Source organism: Panthera onca, chromosome D4, assembly GCF_046562875.1.
Source record: "Panthera onca isolate mPanOnc1 chromosome D4, mPanOnc1 haplotype 2, whole genome shotgun sequence".
Taxonomy (NCBI): Eukaryota; Metazoa; Chordata; class Mammalia; order Carnivora; family Felidae; genus Panthera; species Panthera onca.
Window position 1 is genome coordinate 70,985,619 of NC_138351.1, and position 19,790 is coordinate 71,005,408.

Genomic DNA, 19,790 nt, shown 5'->3' on the forward strand with positions numbered 1-19,790 from the left:
ATGAACGGGGGAGGGTCAGAGAGAGAGGGAGAGACAGAATCTGAAACAGGCTCCAGGCTCTGAGCTGTCAGCACAGAGCTCAAACCCACGGACCGCGAGATCGTGACCTGAGCCGAAGTCGGACGCTCAACCGACTGAGCCACCCAGGCGTCCCTGGGGTCTCCCATCCTTAGAAATTTGACAACTCTGATGACTTGAGGAGGTGCTGTGACATGGACCAGCAGCCCCAAATTAAGTTAATAATAAACAAAGGCAATTCTTGACAGAGGGGGATACCTGCAAACTGAGAACAGTAAAACTAGAAAGCAGGAGATTGAAAAAGCATTTCTCCAAGAAAGTGACACATTGAAGGCAACTTTAAAAAAAGAAAGGCATTGATGACCTTATGGTAGAAATTGCTTTATTGTCCCTCTGAAGAAAAATCAATGAGAATTTTAGAGTGAAAAGAAAGGAATCATGAGTTTCTCAGCCTACATTGTCTGCCAGGTGTAATGACAGCTTTGCCTCAGGGGAGGCTTTCACAGCGACAGGAAAAAGGTGGCTTCACTGGGCAAGTGGCAGGCCAGCTGGGGACCAGTCCTGATGGACTGAATGGCAGGTTTCAGAACAGGAAGCTGACTCAGAAAAAATGTATGCTTAGATGTTGTGGGGAAAGGAAAGTGAACCCAGTAAAAGAGATCTTTGATTCAAGAAAGGAGGAAGAACCTGATAATCACATTAAGTTGATGAGAACAAGTAGCAGGGAGACAGGTGTGAGAACAGAAACTAAATCAAGGGCAGTTATCAGTGAAATGGGATCAGAGAGGAAACCCTGGACAATGGACCACACTTGGGAAGAGTGTGGGGACAGGAAGCTTGGGAGGAAGGGATCCCATTAGGGAAAAAAGGAGAAAGTGACATGGTCATAGGTTAGCCCCAGGCTGCTGACAAAGAAGGGAGAATGATTCCAATCTGTTGTTCCATTCTCTCCCTCAAGGATATGGTCTTCAAACTGGAAAGGGTAGAACAAAGTGTGTGAAAAGGGAACTGCAACCAAATATGGTTTAGGAAATAGAGCTAGGCCCAGATAAGCATATTCTGGAGATTAAAGGAGTAGAACCGTATGAAGTTGTTGTCAACAGTCTGTGAGAGATTATACTGAAAATTGGTGCTGTCCAGTAGATTGGAGGGGAGCTGTCTTAGTCCGTATAGACTGCTGTAACAAAATACCATAGGCTAGGTGATTTATAAACAGAAAACATGGAGGCTGGGAATCCAAGATTAAGGTGCAGGCAGAATTTGCTGTCTGGTGAGGAACTGCTTCCTACTTCATATGTGGCTGTCTTCTCCCTATGTCCTCACGGAGCAGAAGGGGCAAGGGAACTCTCTGGGGTCTCCTCTATAAGGGCACTATTCCCATTTATGAGGACCCCACCCTCGTGACACAGTCACCTCCTGAAGACCCCCCCCCCCAAATACCCTCACACTGGGGACTAGGTTTTAACATAGAATTTTGGGGGACCCAAACATTCAGTTATAGTGTGAGTTAATGTAATTTTCAGCAAAGCCACCACTGGCTCATATGAAGCCTTTGTGTGACATAGCAAAAGTAACCTCTTTCTTTCTTTTAAAAAAAAATGTGTATTTATTTATTTGAGAGAGAGAGAGAGAGAGAGAGAGAGAGGAAGATAGTGCTCAGCGTGGAACCTGACACGGGGGCTTGATCTCACGACTGTGAGGTCATGACCTGAGCCAGAATCAAGAGTTAGATGCTTAACCAACTGAGCCATCCAGATGCCCCCAAAAGTCACCTCTTTCTCAACATACTTGCTTCCATCTTTTGAAAAATTATCATAATGTGATTTTTAGAGAATAGGACGCTTCATGGCCTTCTACCATGTGAGAAATAATCCCACTGACCCAATCAAAGGAGGGACATAGAGACTCAGCACAGTGAAGCAAGGCTTTAATTAACATTCTTGCAAGAGTGGGTGTTTGAGAGACAGGCACAATTGGGGCACTTACAGCAGGCAATTTATCTGCTAGTGTGAAGTCCCTCCCCTGACTCCTCATTGGCTGAGCACTACAGAGGTTACAGCCTTACCCAGAAGTCACTTATGCCCATATAGGGCAAAGAGTAGTCTGATTTGAACAAATGTACATTCCCTGAGGTGATACAGAGACTTCAGTTCTTTGGTGCATGCTCATTGCAAAGCCCATGAAAAATAAGCCCCTGAAATGGAGAGGAGAAAAAGAACCAGGAAGTGAAGTGTCTAAGGGTTTGGGACTCCATTGTTGGAGGGGGTTTTTACATATCCCCAACAGGCTGTAAACCTATTCAAATCTACAATATCTACAGGGATGTGGTCTTTCTATATATATGTCACTCTTAAGTAATATATTGCCTGCACACTTTGCATATAATCTCTGATTTTCAGGACAGGAAAAGGGTGGATTACAGAATTATAGAACAGGAATATGATGTGATCCTTGGAAAAACTGAAGAACATTCAACTATCCTACTTGGGAACAGTTAGAAAATAATGTGGTGGTCAATAGAACTCATCAGGAATTTAGATTAATGGAGAAAAGTTAACTTGGAGAGAGGTGTCTAGGGCAGGTGACAGTGCTGTGCCCTCAGTTCTGCCTTATTTAGCAATTTCTAGATGGCACATGCCTCAAATTTTCAGATGTGATGTTAAAAGGAGTTAGAAATATAGAAATGTGCTGGGTAGTAGAATTGGGGTGTACAAAATGTTGACAGAGCAATATGATAGACTAATCTGTTAAAATTATATTTAATTGGGAGAACTTGTAGATGTCAACCCTTCAGTGTGAAAACAATGTCACAAGTATAGGATGGAGGAAAGATGTGGTTTAAGGGAAGCATGTGTGAAAGAGAATTTCTGTTGCCAGGAATCTCAACATAAATAACTGGTGAAAAGTGATCCCTCTAAGAGTTTTAGGGGTATGAAGCCACATCAGGGGAAGTAGAATTATTAGAATGGCAGAGATTAGGGTCCTTTCCTGCTCGTTAAAATCTCAGACCATGATTTTACATGTCGTTCTGTGTTCTACGCATGAAGATAGATATAACTAAACTGGAATGAATTCAAGTGTTTGTCTAGGAAAGGGAGAAAATTTGAAATTTTCAGTTTCAAAACCCTGACTGGGTTTGACCACGTAGTATCCCCCTTACCTAGGGTTTTGCTTTCCATTGTTTCAGTTACCGTGTCAACCGCCTTGGGGAAGTGGATGCTCCTCCTTCTGTTGAATCTTCAGAGGGTCAATAGCAACGTTGTGTCACGTGACGTCACAATGCTTGCGTCATCCACCTCGTTTGTCTCATCATGGGGGCATCTTGTCATTTCATATCATCTAAGAAGAAGGGTGAGTACAGCACAATATATCTTGAGAGAGGCATATTCACATAACTTTTATTACAGTGTATTGTTACATTTGTTCTATTGTATTATTAGTTATTGTTGTGGCTAATTTATGCACTCAGCTTCATCACAGATATGGAGCTATAGGAAGAAACATTATTGTGTGTAGGGTGGAGTACCATCTGTGGTTTCAGGCCTCCACTGGGGGTCTTGGAACGTATCCTCAGGTAAAAGGGGATGACTGTATGTTGTTTGCGTAGTAGTCTAAGGAATTGGACACATTAGCTTGTGTGACAGGAAAAATTATAAAAGAAAAAAATTACTTGTAATTCATAGTTTTCCCATTGAATGGTTTTGGTTGAACACTGCTTTGTTTGCTGAAATCAAAGCCATCCTGGGATATTAACCTTCGGCATTCTGGGATTCTAGGAGAAACTGATTACGGGGCAGCCAGGAGGAAGGTTGGGAGAAGGCGTGTGTTGCATGGGGATTAGTGGGGTGGGAGATCCTCCCTCCACCATATCGACGAAATCTGGGAGAGTTTATATTGCTTATTCTGGATTCTGAAGAATATTTGGTGCTGCAGGCTGAGAAGAAATGTTGAGTTGAGTCCTGCTTCAAGGTGGGCTAGGTCACCTTGGAAAATAATTCTTTGTAGGGAAAGTAATGGTTACAAAAGGCCATACATTGGAAAAATTAGTAGCAGTTGCTCCCTGAAATCTTTTTTGATCTGTAACAATCCCCCTCCCCCTCTCAGCACCTCTGCCATGCTATTCATCTGTGGAAGAAATATGGTCATTTCTCCTGCAGAAATTCCTACATTTCAGATTTGATTAGTTGCTTCTTGTGTGTTGGTATCCTAATGAGTTGATATCCTAGCAACCTCCAAAAGTGATCAATGTGTATTTTATTACCATTATTTTAATGACCATATAACCTGGGCAGCACCCTCAGATGTTTTTCTTGTTTCCTTAATGCTTGGCAGACATTCCCTGGAGAGACTCAATCTTTACTCACCAGGTTTCCACTGTTTATTCCGCCATAAAGCAGTTACAGGTGGGACTGCTAATGGTGGTAGCTATCTATCGGAGTCGCTAAGTGGACTGGCCTTGGACTCTTGTAGATCTAGGTCCAACTCCTGACTCCATCACTTAGTGGGAGTGTGACTGTGTGACCTTAGTCACATCACCAGACTTCTCTGAGCCTCAGTTTCTCTTCCGTAAAAACATGAGAAAATAATATTCACTTCAAGTCTTGTGTTAAATGAGATAATGTGTGTGAGGCACTTATCACAGGGCCTGGCAAGTAGTTTGGGTTGGAAAAATGGGAACCGTTATTATGAGAAGCCTCTTAAAACAGACTTTCACCTCATCGATCCATCCAGACACACAGGAGTCCCTGCCAAAGGTCAGTCCTTCCACCCTGCCTGTCCCACGGTGGTTTGGCTTGCTCAGTCCTGCATCAGAATTCACTTGTAGCTTTATTTGTCAGCAGATCAGGCAGCTGGGTCCTTTACACCTGTCCTGAAGAGAACCCCCCCCCCCTTACTGTGCTCATCAATAGTATTTCTTCATATTGAAGTTATTTGTTATACACTTACCTTTCTTTAAATGTGTACGTTGTGGTGGACTTTATGCATGAAAATAAAAAATTATTTCTCGCAGTCGTGGAACATTTGCCTTTCCTGACTCCCTCTCCATCCTTTATACTGCTCCGTGTTGGGAGGCTGACCCTACATCCGCCTCCTCTGTGACTACATCGGAGGGCTTTCTTGCCCTCTGGCTTCTGGCTGGGTTTGACTAATGAGAGGCACAGGCTGGGGACCTGATTTTATTCCTGTCACTCCCTCCCTGCTGGGTCACTGTGGCTTGGCTGTGTCTCCCTAATGCAGGCTACAGCTCCTGTCTAGTGGCTCTCTCCATACGCTCTCTCTAGTTTCTGGTGTGTATTCACTCTCCATCAGGCCTGGGGAGGGTTAAAGTGGGTCTAAGTGTGTGAGCAGATAGAAGACTAGAAGTTCCTGTAAGTTCTTTATAGGATTGTAGTTGATTTTGACTTAATTTATGATTTTATGTTCCCAAATTAAAAACATAAAAAAGGTGGAGTTTGCAAGAATAAAAGGAACACATTTCATTATTTTTGTGTCATTTAAATGCGTTTTCTACTTGATATCATGAATGTCAATTACAACAATACCAAAAGAGTTACTTTGGGCAGGTGATCTTTTCTATTTGTACATTGATATGATGTCTGTAATTTGCTTTAAATGACTTCAGCATGGATGTGTGTGTGTGTGTGTGTGTGTGTGTGTGTATGTGTGTGTTTATGTGTGTGTGTATGTGTGTGTGTATGTGTGAGAGAGACAGAGACAGAGAGAGAGGGAGAAAATCTGAACTACTTTCTAAGGTCCTCATCAATGACCCATTCTCCAGGGGTGATCAACTCCATTTCATTTTCAAGTCCATACCCCACAGGCACCTGCTATGCCATTTAAGTTGTCTATATCTCAATCACCACCAGAGACTTTATTAATTAACATAATGAATGTCAAAAATGGGTTTTCATGGATGAACTTTATGTCTTGTTAATCTGCATAACAGATGTTAGAAATAAGCTTTTCTTAGTAAAATTAAATGTTCTCCAGGGGCACCTGGGTGACTCAGTCAGTTAAGCATCTGACTTCGGCTCGGGTCATGATCTTGTGGTTTGTGAGTTTCAGCCTCATGTTGGGCTCTGTGTTGACAGCTCAGAGCCTGGAACCTACTTCAGATTCTGTGTGTGTCTCTCTCTGCCCATCTCCCCCTCATGCTCTGTCTCTCAAAAATAAATAAACACTAAAAAAAATTTTTTAAATGAATATTTTCCAGATATGGCGATTGGCTGTAATATTTTAGAGATAATTGCTACCTTAGCAAGTCCGATAGCCTGTTCTTTTGGGGATGGCCCTTGAGGTTTGGTCCCTAAGTGGTCCTGTGTTGAACCAGAGTGGGATGATTTTGATTGCTTTCTGTGGACAATAGGATGGCAGAATCCTGCCTCCGGAATATTGTGGTATCTGCTTCCGGTTAATGTTCCTTGCAAGGTGGGGTCAGAGTACCTATAAACCAAAAGGGGTTGTATGATGTTTTATGCCTACTGACTAATAAAGGTTTGTTTAATCAATATCTGTACATGTGGCAGAATTTAGTCTGAGACTTGCTTTCATAAAAACCTGGGTGAGTAGCTGATTCCTACTCCCTGAACTTTTTGGTTTGGACAAGACAATGAACTAGAGAGTCTTGGATGACCAATGCTGCTTAAGTTCATTTACAACATAGAGCATTTGGATTCTTAACACACAGAAACTCTCTACCAAGGTATTTGAAAACTATAATTGCCAAAGAACTACTTGAGGATTGAATCAGGATGGAAAGTGCTCTTTGACCAGTTGAAAATAAAATAACTAAAGGGTATGCAACAGAATGAGATATTCACTAAAAGCCAGAAAATTTGTTTATTATTGTCCACCGCACCCTATGCCTTTGTAGAATTCCCAACACACACCTGCTCCTAAGTCTAGGGTGTTGCAGATAGGGAAGAGATCAGAACCCCAGTTAGGCAGGAGCTTCCCAGAAGGTGGTCGTGACTGGAGGAGAATGGCAGACTGTCCCAGGTCAGAAGAGGAGGAGAGTGGTTATGAAAGTAATCTCAGGACTGAAAGGTAAATAGGGTTCCCTTCCAAATATCCTTGGCTATCTCCAAGAAACAGCACATAGACATAAATCACCCAAGGCCTCAATGCCTCCTCAGGTTAAGAAATAAAGCATCAGGGGCGCCTGGGTGGCTCAGTTGGTTGAGTGTCCGACTTCAGCTCAGGTCATGATCTCACAGTCCATGAGTTCAAGCCCTGCGTCAGGCTCTGTGCTGACAGCTCAGAGCCTGGAGCCTGCTTCAGATTCTATGTCTCCCTCTCTCTCTGACCCTCCCCTGCTCATGCTCTGTCTCTGTCTCAAAAATAAATAAAAACATTTAAAAAAAAAAAGAAATAAAGCATCAGTAATTGTGGGCATGTCAAATGTGAAATCCTAAGCTCATTTGCTTAGAATTTCTGAGTCATCTGCAGTGTCTACCCTTGTAAAAGGCATCAATTATGAAGTCACATAGAAGCAATATCTTTATTTTTTAAAATTCTTAAAACTAAAACTATTGAGGCAGCTGAATAATATTGCCTATATAACTAAATGAGGTTAATTCATTCAGCATTTGATGATATATCTTATGGGCTAGCTTAATCTGATAAACCTTTTAGATGCAGTTTTGTTTTAAGAGGCATCAGGCGACCAGCTTAGGAATAAGCAGAACTTTACTTTTTCTCTAAACCTTTCCATTGACTTGTCTTTCTCTGACCTGGATGAAACTTTGGGCAGTTCCCACAGCTTTTCCAGTAACTTTCGGGTGTTTGGACATTGTCTAATTTTCCAGGCATTAGTTAAGTCCAGTCCTGTTGAATAGCAAACTTCAATCTTTCATCTAATTTAAAGCCATTCCTCCCCCACAGTGTGGACCTCTGTCAGGTAGGAGGCTAGCAGTGGGGAGAAAGTGGGTGTGGTTGGATTCTTCACTGTTCTTCACTCTTATGCTATTTGTCCTCTGTTCTGTTGCTCTGGCTTCTCCAGGGTTAGGGCCAGAAAGAGAGAGAGAGAGAAGAGGCAGAAAATGCTTACTTTGACTGCTGTAGTTTATTTTATTTTATTTTTTTATTAAAAAAATTTGTTTAATGTTTATTTTTAACAGACAGAGACAGAGCATGAGTGGGGGAGGGGCAGAGAGAGAGACACAGAATCCGAAGCAGATTCCAGGCTCCAAGCCGTCAGCACAGAGCCCGATGCAGGGCTCGAACTCCGTGACCACGAGATAATGACCCGAGCCGAGGTCGGACGCTCAACTGACTGAGTCACCCAGGCTCCCCTTGACTGCTGTAGTTGTAATTCACATCAGTGCCCTTGGGTGGGGCCAGTGGATAACTGCCAGCCTCTACACAGGTGTTCTCTTGGGTTCCTCAGAGATCTCCTTCCTGGAGCCCACCTGTTTCATTTCCTTGATACGGCACTTTCCTTGGAAAGTTCCTGACTCTCAGTGGCTCCCTCTACACCCTTTCTGGTGGGGTTGTCCCTCCAGATGACTTATCCCTTGTCCTGCCAGATGTCTGAGGCTTCTTCCCTTCTGAGGGATCCATATCTAATATGTGGGAAACATATGTGCATCTCTGGCCCCTCCACACTTTTCAAGTGCAAGCCAATTTCAGTGCAGCCTTCTTTATCCCCAGTGGTCCCTCCAGCCAGCCTTTCACATGTTGACAATTTCAGGTATGGGGCAGCTCCAAACTCTAGGACTCCAGAATGTAGCTCTAGTCTCATCACTAGGGTATTTGTATCAAGCTCTCAGAAACCAGAAAGTAGCTTCAGGTTGGTAGCCTTATGTGGCTTAAAGTGAAAACCACTTCCCCCTTCCTTCCTACTCCCTATTTGGAAGGGAGGAGAAATGCCACAGCACAACAAGCCTTTTTCTAAAAACAAAAACAAAAACAAAAAACCCAAAACACAACTGCCCCTTCCTGACTTCTGTGACAAATCTGCAAGCCTGTCCCAATGTGAAGAGTGAAGGACTGAAAACCCCCTCATGTTTCCTAGCACATCCTACGAGAGTGATCTTGTCCTGACACCCTCTAACTTAAACTGTGCTTGCCCAGAGGCTGTTCTGTTCCACAGGAAACATTCCAGAGGAATCAGGACAATTAAGATTCTACCGTAGTAGAAGTGGGCGGGTAATGCCTGCTCTCAAAATCTATGGGGCCAACATCATCACATTCCCTGTGTGCGGCTGTGAAGAATTTAGAAACGTAAACACATCAAATACTCAGGGCTACTTACCTTTTGGGAAGTCTCTAGACACCTTCATTTTGCATTGACTGCCAAATGGTTTCTGTCAATATCCTGGGCAAAGTTGGAGCTCCACCAGCCATCTCAGACTCTCCCTCTCTTTGAGACCCAAATCAGGCCAGAATAGGCAGTTCACTGAAGAGTCTTTATGGGACTATGATCTGCTTCCATGGCTTTCATCGAAGGCCTGTGTAATGAACAACTGTATATAATTTCTTTTTAGCTATACTAGAAATATCAGGAGAAAAGCAAGTTTAATGGAGACATAACTAACTTCCTTTAATCTTCCTGTAAAATATCAAGGTTGTGAGATAAAGCTGGATATTCCGTGGGGGAAAAAAAGGCAGAGTCCAGAAACATCAACATTGCCTTACAATGCCTGTGACAAGAGACTACATCACAGGGAGACAGTGCAGGTGACTGCTCTGTCACATTTGGGGACAAATCCTATTGTAAATAGATAGGAGAACAAACTTTGTAAAAGTTGTAATAATAGCCTCTGGGCCAGAATGGAAGAAGAAACAATTGGGAATATTGAGTTTAAATGGCAAGAACAAGAAGAACAAGGTTAGCAACTGTAGAAAGCAGCCTTTGACCAAAACATCTTCCTCCTCCAGCCTCTCTCTCAATCCTTGCAGCCTAGAGCAAGGTTTCTTACCCTTTAGTCATTATGACCCATCAAGGAGCTTTTTCAGATGTTTTTTCCCCTAATTTCCTCCTCCCATGAAAATTTAATATCCCATATCTGTTTATGTTACTGTATATAGGCCTGTGTTTTATACATGAAAAGGGTAAGATTTTTTTTTTTACCTATATTACCTATATTAATATCCTAGGAGCGCCATAACAAAATAGCATATACTTGGTGACTTAAAACAACACAAATTTATTCCCTTATGGATCTGGAGACTAGAAGTCCAAAATCAAACTGTTGATAGGGCTGTGTTCCTCAGAAACATTCTAAAGAACGCTTCCCTGCTGCTTCTAGCTCCGGTGGCCTCAACCATTCCTTGGCTTGTGACTGCATCACTCCAGTGACTGTCTTCACATGGCCTTCTTCTCTCTGGGTTTCTGTTCTTTCTGGCCTCTTATAAGGACAGTCTCATTGGAGAGTGATCCCATCCAGCATGATCTCATGCCTTATGTTAATTATATCCAGCATGATCTCATGCCTTACCTTCATTATATCTGCAAAGACCCTATTTCCAGACATGGACATATTCTGAAGTTCCAGGTGGGCATGAATTTTGGGGACACTATTCAACCTAGTACAGATCCCAAGAATCAGTTTTTGCCTCTGTGGGGATGATATCATCCTTACTGAGAACACAGAGCCTAGAGAATAAATGAACCTAAATCCAGCTTACGCAGAGAAGTATCAACTCTTTGAAGAGCTTCTCTAACAAATCCTCTACTGGAGACTTTTGTAGCTTTCCACTGAGAGACATCATGCTCCCTGAGGGAACATCGCTCTCAGCCTGTCTGCCTTCCTGTACCCCTCATCCAGCCGTCAAAAGAATTCCTTAATCTCTTTCATCCTCAGCTGAATCCTAGGTAAAGTGGAGAGAATAAGAGTATGTACTTCCAGAGTTAATTTTGGAATTGAGGTCATGCATGAAGAGGAGTTAGCTCAGTGTCCATGATAGAAAACATGCTCAATAAATTATGAGTAGTTGTTTTTACTATTACTCTTTCCCCCTCATTATGTCTTTCCTGAGAGATGGTGTTCTCTGTTTTTCCCCAGATCAGGTTCATGATCTGATTCCTCTCTCTGGCAATGAGTTTTGAGGCTTCCCTTTTGACTCTCTCTCCCACGATCCCCATTTAATGACAGCTGATCTGACCTTTACAAGCTTCAGCTTTACTTCCCATCAGGAAATTATGAAAATGCCTGCCCTTGGCCCGGAGAGCTTGCCTTGATATAAGCAGGGAGCCCTGTGGAAGGGAGGGCCAGCCCATCAAGGAGGGGAGCCAACCCTGTCATGAGAAAACTGGGTGCTTTATCCTTTTACATTCCCTTGAGAGGCCTCTGTTTGACTCCTCTTTTGGAAGGTGAATTTTCTCTTTTCTGAGAAAATATTTTACTATGTCATATGCTTATACATAATCTGCTTTCAGCACAAATTATCTTAGCATATTCCTAATGTTGGGCTTTTTATCTTTGTCTTTATCCTGTGGATAAAACTCCATGGCAGAAATGAAGGTGGAATAGATAGGTGCCCTCAACTCCATCAGCCTCAGACGGACTTCTGTCAAGTGGTCCCTCTCACATGACAGGAAACTCTGTCTTGTGGTTTTGATTTTATCTCTGATAAGCAAGTTGAGATTTGTCTTCCTGATTCCATCTTGTTCTCTTAAGTTGCACCAAGAGCTCTTGGTCATATGGTATTGTGTTTAGTATTGTTTATCATTATTTGTTCTACATATGCTTTGGCCGAGCTGAGCATTAGTGGGGACTTGAAGGCTGCTTGGGGACCACTGTTTAAGGGACATGCTGATTATTCTTTCCTTCAGAGAATCTGACATATACCTTTGAGTCACATTGGATCAAAGAGACCCAGGAAGGTGGATTGCACTGTCCTGGTGGGTATGCACTTTGCTTTACCGAAATGCTTCTTGATTTGATGTCTTCAACCCATATTAGTGTCCTGAGGGACTGAGCTCCTAGGAAACTACTTATTCTGTCTGTGGAAAAGCAATGCTGAGGATGTCATCCTTTCCTTCCACTGTGTCCTCTTGGGAAAATTCTTATCTTCTCTACCAAAAAGATCAGTACTTCTCTTGAATATTGTGTCTGTTTTTGCCTCATGGGTGTTGGAACTGTATGTATGATGCTGTTTCTTGTCTTGTGTTGAAGGCAAGGCTTGGAACCAGTTGGTGGTTCCCTATAGCCAGGGTGAGGGCCCCTCTTCTTCCAAGCTCATTCTTGTCTCTTTCCGTGTATTGTTCTTACTTCTGCACCATTTAAATTTTGTGCTGTTTTGTTGTGTTTTAGTCATCCTTGTAAGCTCCCTTATATCCTTTCCTGGAATAAAGTAGGAAACATGTTTTTAAGCAAATATATATTTATCTGGAGAGGAATTAGACTAATTCTGTATGATCTAAATGGGCAAAATGAGGATTCTTACCTTCCTTCCTCCCATCCTCCCTCCATCCATCCTTCTTTCCTTCTTTCTCTTCCTCCCTCCCTCCCTTCCTTTCTTCCTTCTTCTCTTCCTTCCTTCCCTTCCTCCCACCCTTCCTCCCTTCCCTCCCTCCCACCCTGCCTACCTACCTTCCTTCCTTCCTTCCTCCCACCCTCCCTACATCCACCCTTCCTTTCTTCTCTCCCTTCCTTCCTTCCTTCCTTCCTTCCTTCCTCCCTTCCTCCTTTCCTCTCTCCCTCACTTCATCCCTTCCTTCTTCCCTTCCTCCCTCCTTCTTCTTTTTCTCCCTTCCCTTCCTCCCACCCTTCCTTCTTTCCTTCCTTCCTCGCTTCCTTCCAACATATGTCAACTGTCGGGAACTAAACCTAGAGACTTAGAGAGATAGAGGAGGTAGCTTTAAGCTACTTAAGGAAGAACTTTATAATGCTCAGACCTGCCCAAGAATAAGCAATTACCACTTGTACCAGAACTTCATAATTTACACAGCACTTCTGCACACATATGATTTTGTTTTACCTTCATGCCAATGATCACTCGCAGCTATTATTTATTATTTTCATTGACCAAGAATCTGAGCTTTAACAAGAATCTTTGCCAAGACAACTCAGCTGCTAAATGTGAGAGGCAGGGATTACCTTCGGGTGTGTTTGCCCTTTCCATGACCTGATACGCCCCATCACCTCTCCCTTTCGTACTCCCTGTGTGGTGGGCATACCCCATCAGTCTGAATGTGCTGCATTTCACCCTGACATCCTTTTTGCCCAAAGTGTAAATAACATCTCGCGTAGTGCTGTTTCTATTTTTACTCTCTGTGATTTAAAAGACAACAGAAATATGTGAAATATGTTTCTGCTTTCATGCTTCAGAAGCTTTGCTTCGGGAGACAGAGTCTTTCAAGCAGGGGCCATGTGAACGCTGTCTGGAAAACAGGTGGGTCAGTGTGCCCATCACTCAACACTCCATCAGATTCAGCACATAGTTTTTGAGTCACTGCACACCACCACCTCCACGTGGGAGGTGAGCTCTAGCTTGTATGTGTATATTGTGTGTTATCTTAGGGAGAGCGGAGGCACATGTTCCGGAACAAAGTAAGTGCTTGTCACAGCATGCCCCACCAACAACTATTAAGACACTTCTTTCTCCAAAACCAGTATAAACTCGGAGAGCATTAGTGTGTGTGTGTGTGTGTGTGTGTGTGTGTACGTATGTGAAGACTCTTCACCATGTCCTTATTTAGCTTGAAAAAGAAAAAATTTATAAGATATTAATTTGTTTAAAGAAGGAATATTGGGTCATCCCTTGTCATCCTTCAACTCATTTTATCTTGCTGAAATTCCTCAAATCTTACGGCTTATGGATGGTCCTCTTTGTTAGCTCCTAGAGAGATGCGATTTCCCCCTATTTTTTATGGTTCTTTGGTCATTTCAGTGGGGCCCTTGAATGTAAGCCCATGTGTGTAATGTAGCAGGCACGGTAAGTCAGGTTGTGCTGTGGTAACAATATATCTCAATAAAACAGAAATTTATTGCTTGCCTGGGTTTATTGTGGGTCAGCTGAAGGCTCTGTTCCTCATCATCTTTACTCTGGAGCCCAGGCTGATGGAGCTGCCACTACTTAAGTGGTGCTGGTTGCTATAGCAGAGGGAAGAAGTGTCATAACTTATGCACTGGATCCTAAAACTTCAGCCTTTCAAAGCAAGTCACTTGGCCACACCTTACTTCAAGGGGCACAGAAGTGCAAACCCACCATGTGGCTATGTGGAGAACCCAAAATAGTTTTTTTTTTTTTTCCATGCAAAGCCTAAAATATTCATTGTCTGGCTCCTTATAGGAAAAAGTGTCCTGATACCTGATCTAGAGACTAAAATATGCATCTTTGACTTACTGTCTCACTCAAATTGCCATTTTCCAAACAATGCAAAATCTAACAAGAGTTTAAATCCATTTCCTGCTCCTGCTCTTTGGGCCATTTTTGTCACATATTCACTTCTTTTTTTCTTTTTTTTTTTTTTTGGAACAGAATTTATGGATTTACATGTAACACCCGGTGCTCCTCCCAACCAGTGCCATCCTTAATGCCCCTCACCCCTTCAACCCTTCTCCCCACCCAACACCCCACCAGCAACCCTCAGTTTGTTCTCTGTATTTAGGAGTCTCTCATGGTTTATCTCTCCCTCTGTTTTTATATTATTTTTGCTTCCCTTCCTTTATGTTCATCTGTTTTGTATCTTAAATTCCACATACGAGCAAGATCACATGATATTTGTCTTAGTATAATACACTCTAGTTCCATCCACGTTGTTGCAAATGGCAAGATTTCATTCTTTTCATCACTGAGTAATATTCCATTGAATATATATACCACATCTTCTTTATCCACTCATCAGTTGATGGACATTTGGGCCCTTTCCATACTTTGAGAACCCAAAATAGTTGGTGCAGTGAGTTAGATCGCTGTGCTATACTTTAATCTTATCTGGAAACATCACCATTTATATTTTAGGCAAAACCAGGTAAAACTTTATTAAGGTTTTGAACCTTGTACTTTTGGTCACTTACCCTTCTTCTGGGTCCAGGTCCTTTATCTTAACATTGTAGTCACAGCCCCTGATCTGGCTACCTTTGTAGGATTATTGGTGAGTTTATCAGTGAGATACTATGTATGAAAATATTCTGAAATATAAAAAAGCTTTATAGATAAAGATTTTTCCTATTATTACCATATGCCTCTTTTGGGTAGTATAATAATTATTAAAAAAATTTTTTTAACATTTATTCATTTTTGAAAGGCAGGGAGAAACAGACCACAAATGGGGGAGGGGCAGAGAGAGGGAGACACAGAAACAGAAGCAGGCTCCAGGCTCTGAGCTATCAGCACAGAGCCCGACATGCTGAAGTCGGCCACTTAACCGACTGAGCCACCCAGGCGCCCTAATGATTATTTTTTTAATGTTTATTTATTTTGAGAGAGGGGGAAAGAGCCTGTGCATGAGTGGAGGAGGGCAGAGAGAGAGGGAGAGGGAGAATCCCAAGCAGGCTCCACACTATCAACACAGAGCCCAACCTGGGGCTCGATCCCATGACTGTGAAATCATGACCTGAGCCAAAATCAAGAGTCAGATGCTTAACCAACTGAGCTGCCCAAGTGCCCCTAAAATACAAATTCTAACTCGTATCATTTAGGTTAAGAGGAAACACCTATTTTGAAGATAGGTACTCTTTTCTGCAAATGATTCTATCAATTCTACCCAAATGTCAAGAACCATTCAAGAGTAATGCACGACAACAAGAGTAATACAAAATTAATGCACAACACACTGGAGAAGAGGCCATGGCCAAGGTAGCACCTGGCAGGACCTCCCAATAGTTACTTCCATGGGAATCTGAACTCATGGGTCACTTGGTCTTTAGACACTTGTGGGAATGTTTTTAATTAGACAAAGACGGATTGTTTCTGCCCTTGCTGGCTCTTTGAAAGTTGACAGGTAGAAGGACTGATCATTAGAAAAGAGTACACAGAACTCTGACACCATAGATTGTGAATGAATAAGATTTCCTGGGGAGTCTGAGGAATTCATTCCACATCATTCCCATTTTTCACAGCAGTTCATGATGATCCTCCTTTGGGCTTCCTAGAGGGGAGCATTGACCATGTGTGCTCTTCTTAGGTTAGCAAGACAGTTTCCATTTATCCCACATTTCACAGGATACCATGGAAAGTATGACCTTTGGGTCTCCAAGACCCTACACTGTGCATATATCTCCAAGTAGGTAGCACATGTGTATGTAAAATCTGGTCCTTTGTGCTTGGCTTTTTCATTCACTAAACACTAATTAAACACCTATAAGGTGTCAGGCACTGGGTTAGTGACCAGTTGGTTTGGATGCAAGATTAATAAGACCCAGTCTGCCTTTGGGCAGTTCACTATCAAGTGAAGGAGATAATTATACAAGTGATGGTTACTTACAACTTGTTAGAGATGTCCAGGAAGTGAATACGAACATCTTGACTGCTTAGAACAGGGGAACATAACTGTCTGTAGAGGTCAGGGGAAGTTCCTAAGGGAAGATAGAACGCAACTCGAGTCTTAAATGGCTGTCAACACAGAAGAATAGAAATGGGGACAGAGGGATGGTGTATGTAAAGACCTAGAGGCTGAGAAGACTTCATGCTGTGAAATTTGTGTAACTGGGGGTCATGATGCCCTGCAGAGCTAGGAAGGCATGCAGGACCAACTCTGTGCTGGGAGAACTGTCCCCCTCAGAACAAATTACCATCATCCCAGGGGGTGAACCAAAGTGTACTATACATACATTATACTCTGGGTTGGTGCCCAGAGAGCCCTTCTCAGGTTTCCCCCACTTCCTTCTTCTCAGCCCCTCTGCCTTCTCTCTGTCCTCCCACTGTACCTCCCAGGGTTTTGGTTCCATCCAACTGCTACCCTGTTTGGCCAAGCCTGGGGCACTGTGTGTTCTTTTTGGTCTGAGACTGCTGCATCTTGGGTTATCTAACAGCGGATCTAACATCTGTTATCTAACAGTGAATCTTTGCATTCCTCAGAACGGGGCACCTACCAGACAAACCCACCTCTCTCTTGCCGATACCTGTTACCCAAAAGGCTTAATTTTGATGCATGATTGTGTCAAAAGGCTTTTTTCCTATAAGGGAAGGGATAGGAAGGAACAAAGAAAACGAACAGCACAGACACCCGTGTCTGTTCACTTCACATTCTGAGGAGGAGATGAAAAATCTCAGGGAGCAGCCGTGTTTCTGCATTTGCATTGTTTGCTGCCTTCCCTGCCATCCTCCTGTTTTCATGGTAAAATACTACTACTACTACTAATAATAATAATAAGCCCTGCCCCTGTGAGAGGGTAATACAAATTCAAGAGCGAGCTTAGCCATTAACCAGCTCACCCTCAACGACCACCTGATGGATTCCATTAGTTTTTTTTTCCCAGGTTGTATAAGCCAATGGCCATGAACTCTTAACTTGAGGTAGGCAGAATACACCGAAGAAAAAACCAGTAAGGATGTTTGGGTGAGGTATTTGGTCTTAAAAAAAAATGTAGTTGTTCTTAGTAATGTAGACAAAGGCTACAGAGTTATTACCTTGGCAAGGGTTCTATTCTTTTGCTTAGTTCCAGTTCTAAGTAACAGCCTATATAGACTGGAATGATCCTAAATCATTCTCTATATTTCCAGCGAGGTCCCAGCTGGTCATTTTCTGTCATTGTGCCTACTGAAAATGAAAAAAAAAAATTGCAGCTGACCCATAACACAAAGACTACTGTATTCTTAGAGATTTGTTGTCTTGATTTTAAAATCCCAGAAGCTAGCACTGCATTTTAAAATGGCACATTGCTTGACATGGGGTTTAAATTCATCTTGGATCCAATGCCTCACCTCCACCCCAGTTTCTTATTGATATGTCTTCAAAGCATTCTTAAGAGCAGAATGCTGTTCTCCCATTTCCCCCCACAAACCATTACATTCTCTTTTAGTTTGTCACTTTCTATGATAATCAAATTATATAGTGACCATAATTGAATAATATCTGTTTTCAAAATTCTCCCAACTATGGCAGCACTTATGGCAGGTATTGTCAATCTTTTGCTGCCACTAGGTTCCTAATTCCAGCACTATGCTTGGCAGATAGCAGGTGTTCAATGAATATTGAGTGAATCTTATGTAATATCCCTGCTTAAACATTTTCAAGTATTTCTGTAGCATTTTGATTTCCTCCTGACCTATGTATTTAATGAAGAATCATTCCATGTAGTTGGGGCTGAGGTATTCAAAGAATATCCTTGGGTCTGTGACCCAAGGCTTTCTTTATTACCCCTAAATACTTATAGCATCTACTAAGATCAGAAAGGCTACCCCACTTTTTTCCCTCATGGCTCTTGGGTTCTTATTTGGTTTCCTTGCCTCCTGACTTCCCTTTACCTTAATCACTCATTACCATCATCATAAGTTCAGGACCAGCCACATAATTTGAAGGTCACAGGCAAAATGGAAATGCATGGGCATGTATTCAAAATTACTCAAGCTTTCAACACAACAGCAGTGCCTTACACAAAGCTTGGGCCCCTTCTATTCTTGGGGCCCTTATATGACTGTGTAGTTTGCATAGCCATGAAGCTGATCCTGCCTGAATTCAATTCTTTTAAAGTACAGTTCTGGTCATGGTAAGTCCTTGCTCAAAAACTTTCAACAGCTCCACATTTTTTAGAGTTGTAATTTTAAGGACCTTATAGTCTAACTTGCAGTTGGTGACAGAGGTGAAGATAATCTTGTGGATCCCTGAAATTTGTAATAGGGGTGTACAGATTTCACAAAGAGAAGCCTGGGTTACCCAGGCCTTACTTATACTCCATTGACAGCTGAGTCTAGCAAGGCCTGAGGAGTAAAAGGAGAAGAAAGAATTTTGTTGTCTCTTGACAAGTGTTTCAGGGAAGAGCTCCATACAGGTGTGGCCTGGAAAGACAGCAAAGAAAGGCATTGATGCCTTTAGTCATTGGCCTTTAGTCATTGCACGTTATGAAATCTTTGGAAATAAAGAGAACACTTTGATATGCCAACCACAAATATGGTTACCATCTAATTGAATCCATTCATCACTACACTAAAAAAAAGCTGATGCAATTGAGAAGTAAGTTAAAATGAATACATCCTCCCACAAAAACAGCCGTGTGTGTGTGTGTGTGTGTGTGTGTGTGTGCGCGCATGGGTATGTGTGTTGATGTAGATATCATTAAAAAAAATTCTGGCTTCGAGAAAATGAAGGCTTAATTCATATGGCAGCCTCATTGCAGAGAGATGATGGTTCCAGCACATGGAATTACTTATAACTAAAGCCTCTGACTGAAAATGAGGATGTGGCACTCAATTTATCATCCTCTTTTCTGAGATTTAAAGGGCTCTTTAGAAAATAAACCAAGCCAGTTCCTATTTTAACAAATCAGTAAGTATCTTTATGGGCTTAATCTTCTCCCATTTGGCACATCTTGGAGTCCTCCTGTGGTTGCAAAGTTGTCATCTATGTGCTGGATACAGCCAGCTTGGAAGAGTATGTCTTATTTCACAGACTCTAGAAAAGGCAGGGGCAACAGTTTTTCAGAACTGTGAGACCCAGACATTCTTCCTTCAATATCTCAGCTCAGAACAGGGTTGCGTTAGTTATCTATTGCTGTGTAACAAGTTACTGCAAGTGTAGTGACCTAAAATGATACACATTTATTAACTCACAGTTTCTGTGGGTAAAGAATCTGGGTTTAGCTGATTCCTCTGTTTTAGGGTTCCTCACAAGGCTGCAATCAAATTGCCAGCTGGGGCTGTGGTCTCATGTGAAAGCTTAT

At 42.3% G+C, this 19,790-nt stretch overlaps 1 protein-coding gene across 1 annotated transcript in view; it reads left to right on the top strand.

Moving 5' to 3' along the window:
- Positions 1-3,353: 3,353 nt before the first annotated feature.
- PALM2AKAP2 (PALM2 and AKAP2 fusion) overlaps positions 3,354-19,790 on the top strand; it is a 480,648-nt gene continuing 464,211 nt past the window's right edge. Inside the window, exon 1 of the mRNA XM_081790931.1 lies at positions 3,354-3,369. The gene's annotated coding sequence lies outside the window, so the exon portion shown is untranslated. The remainder of the gene's footprint in view (positions 3,370-19,790) is intronic.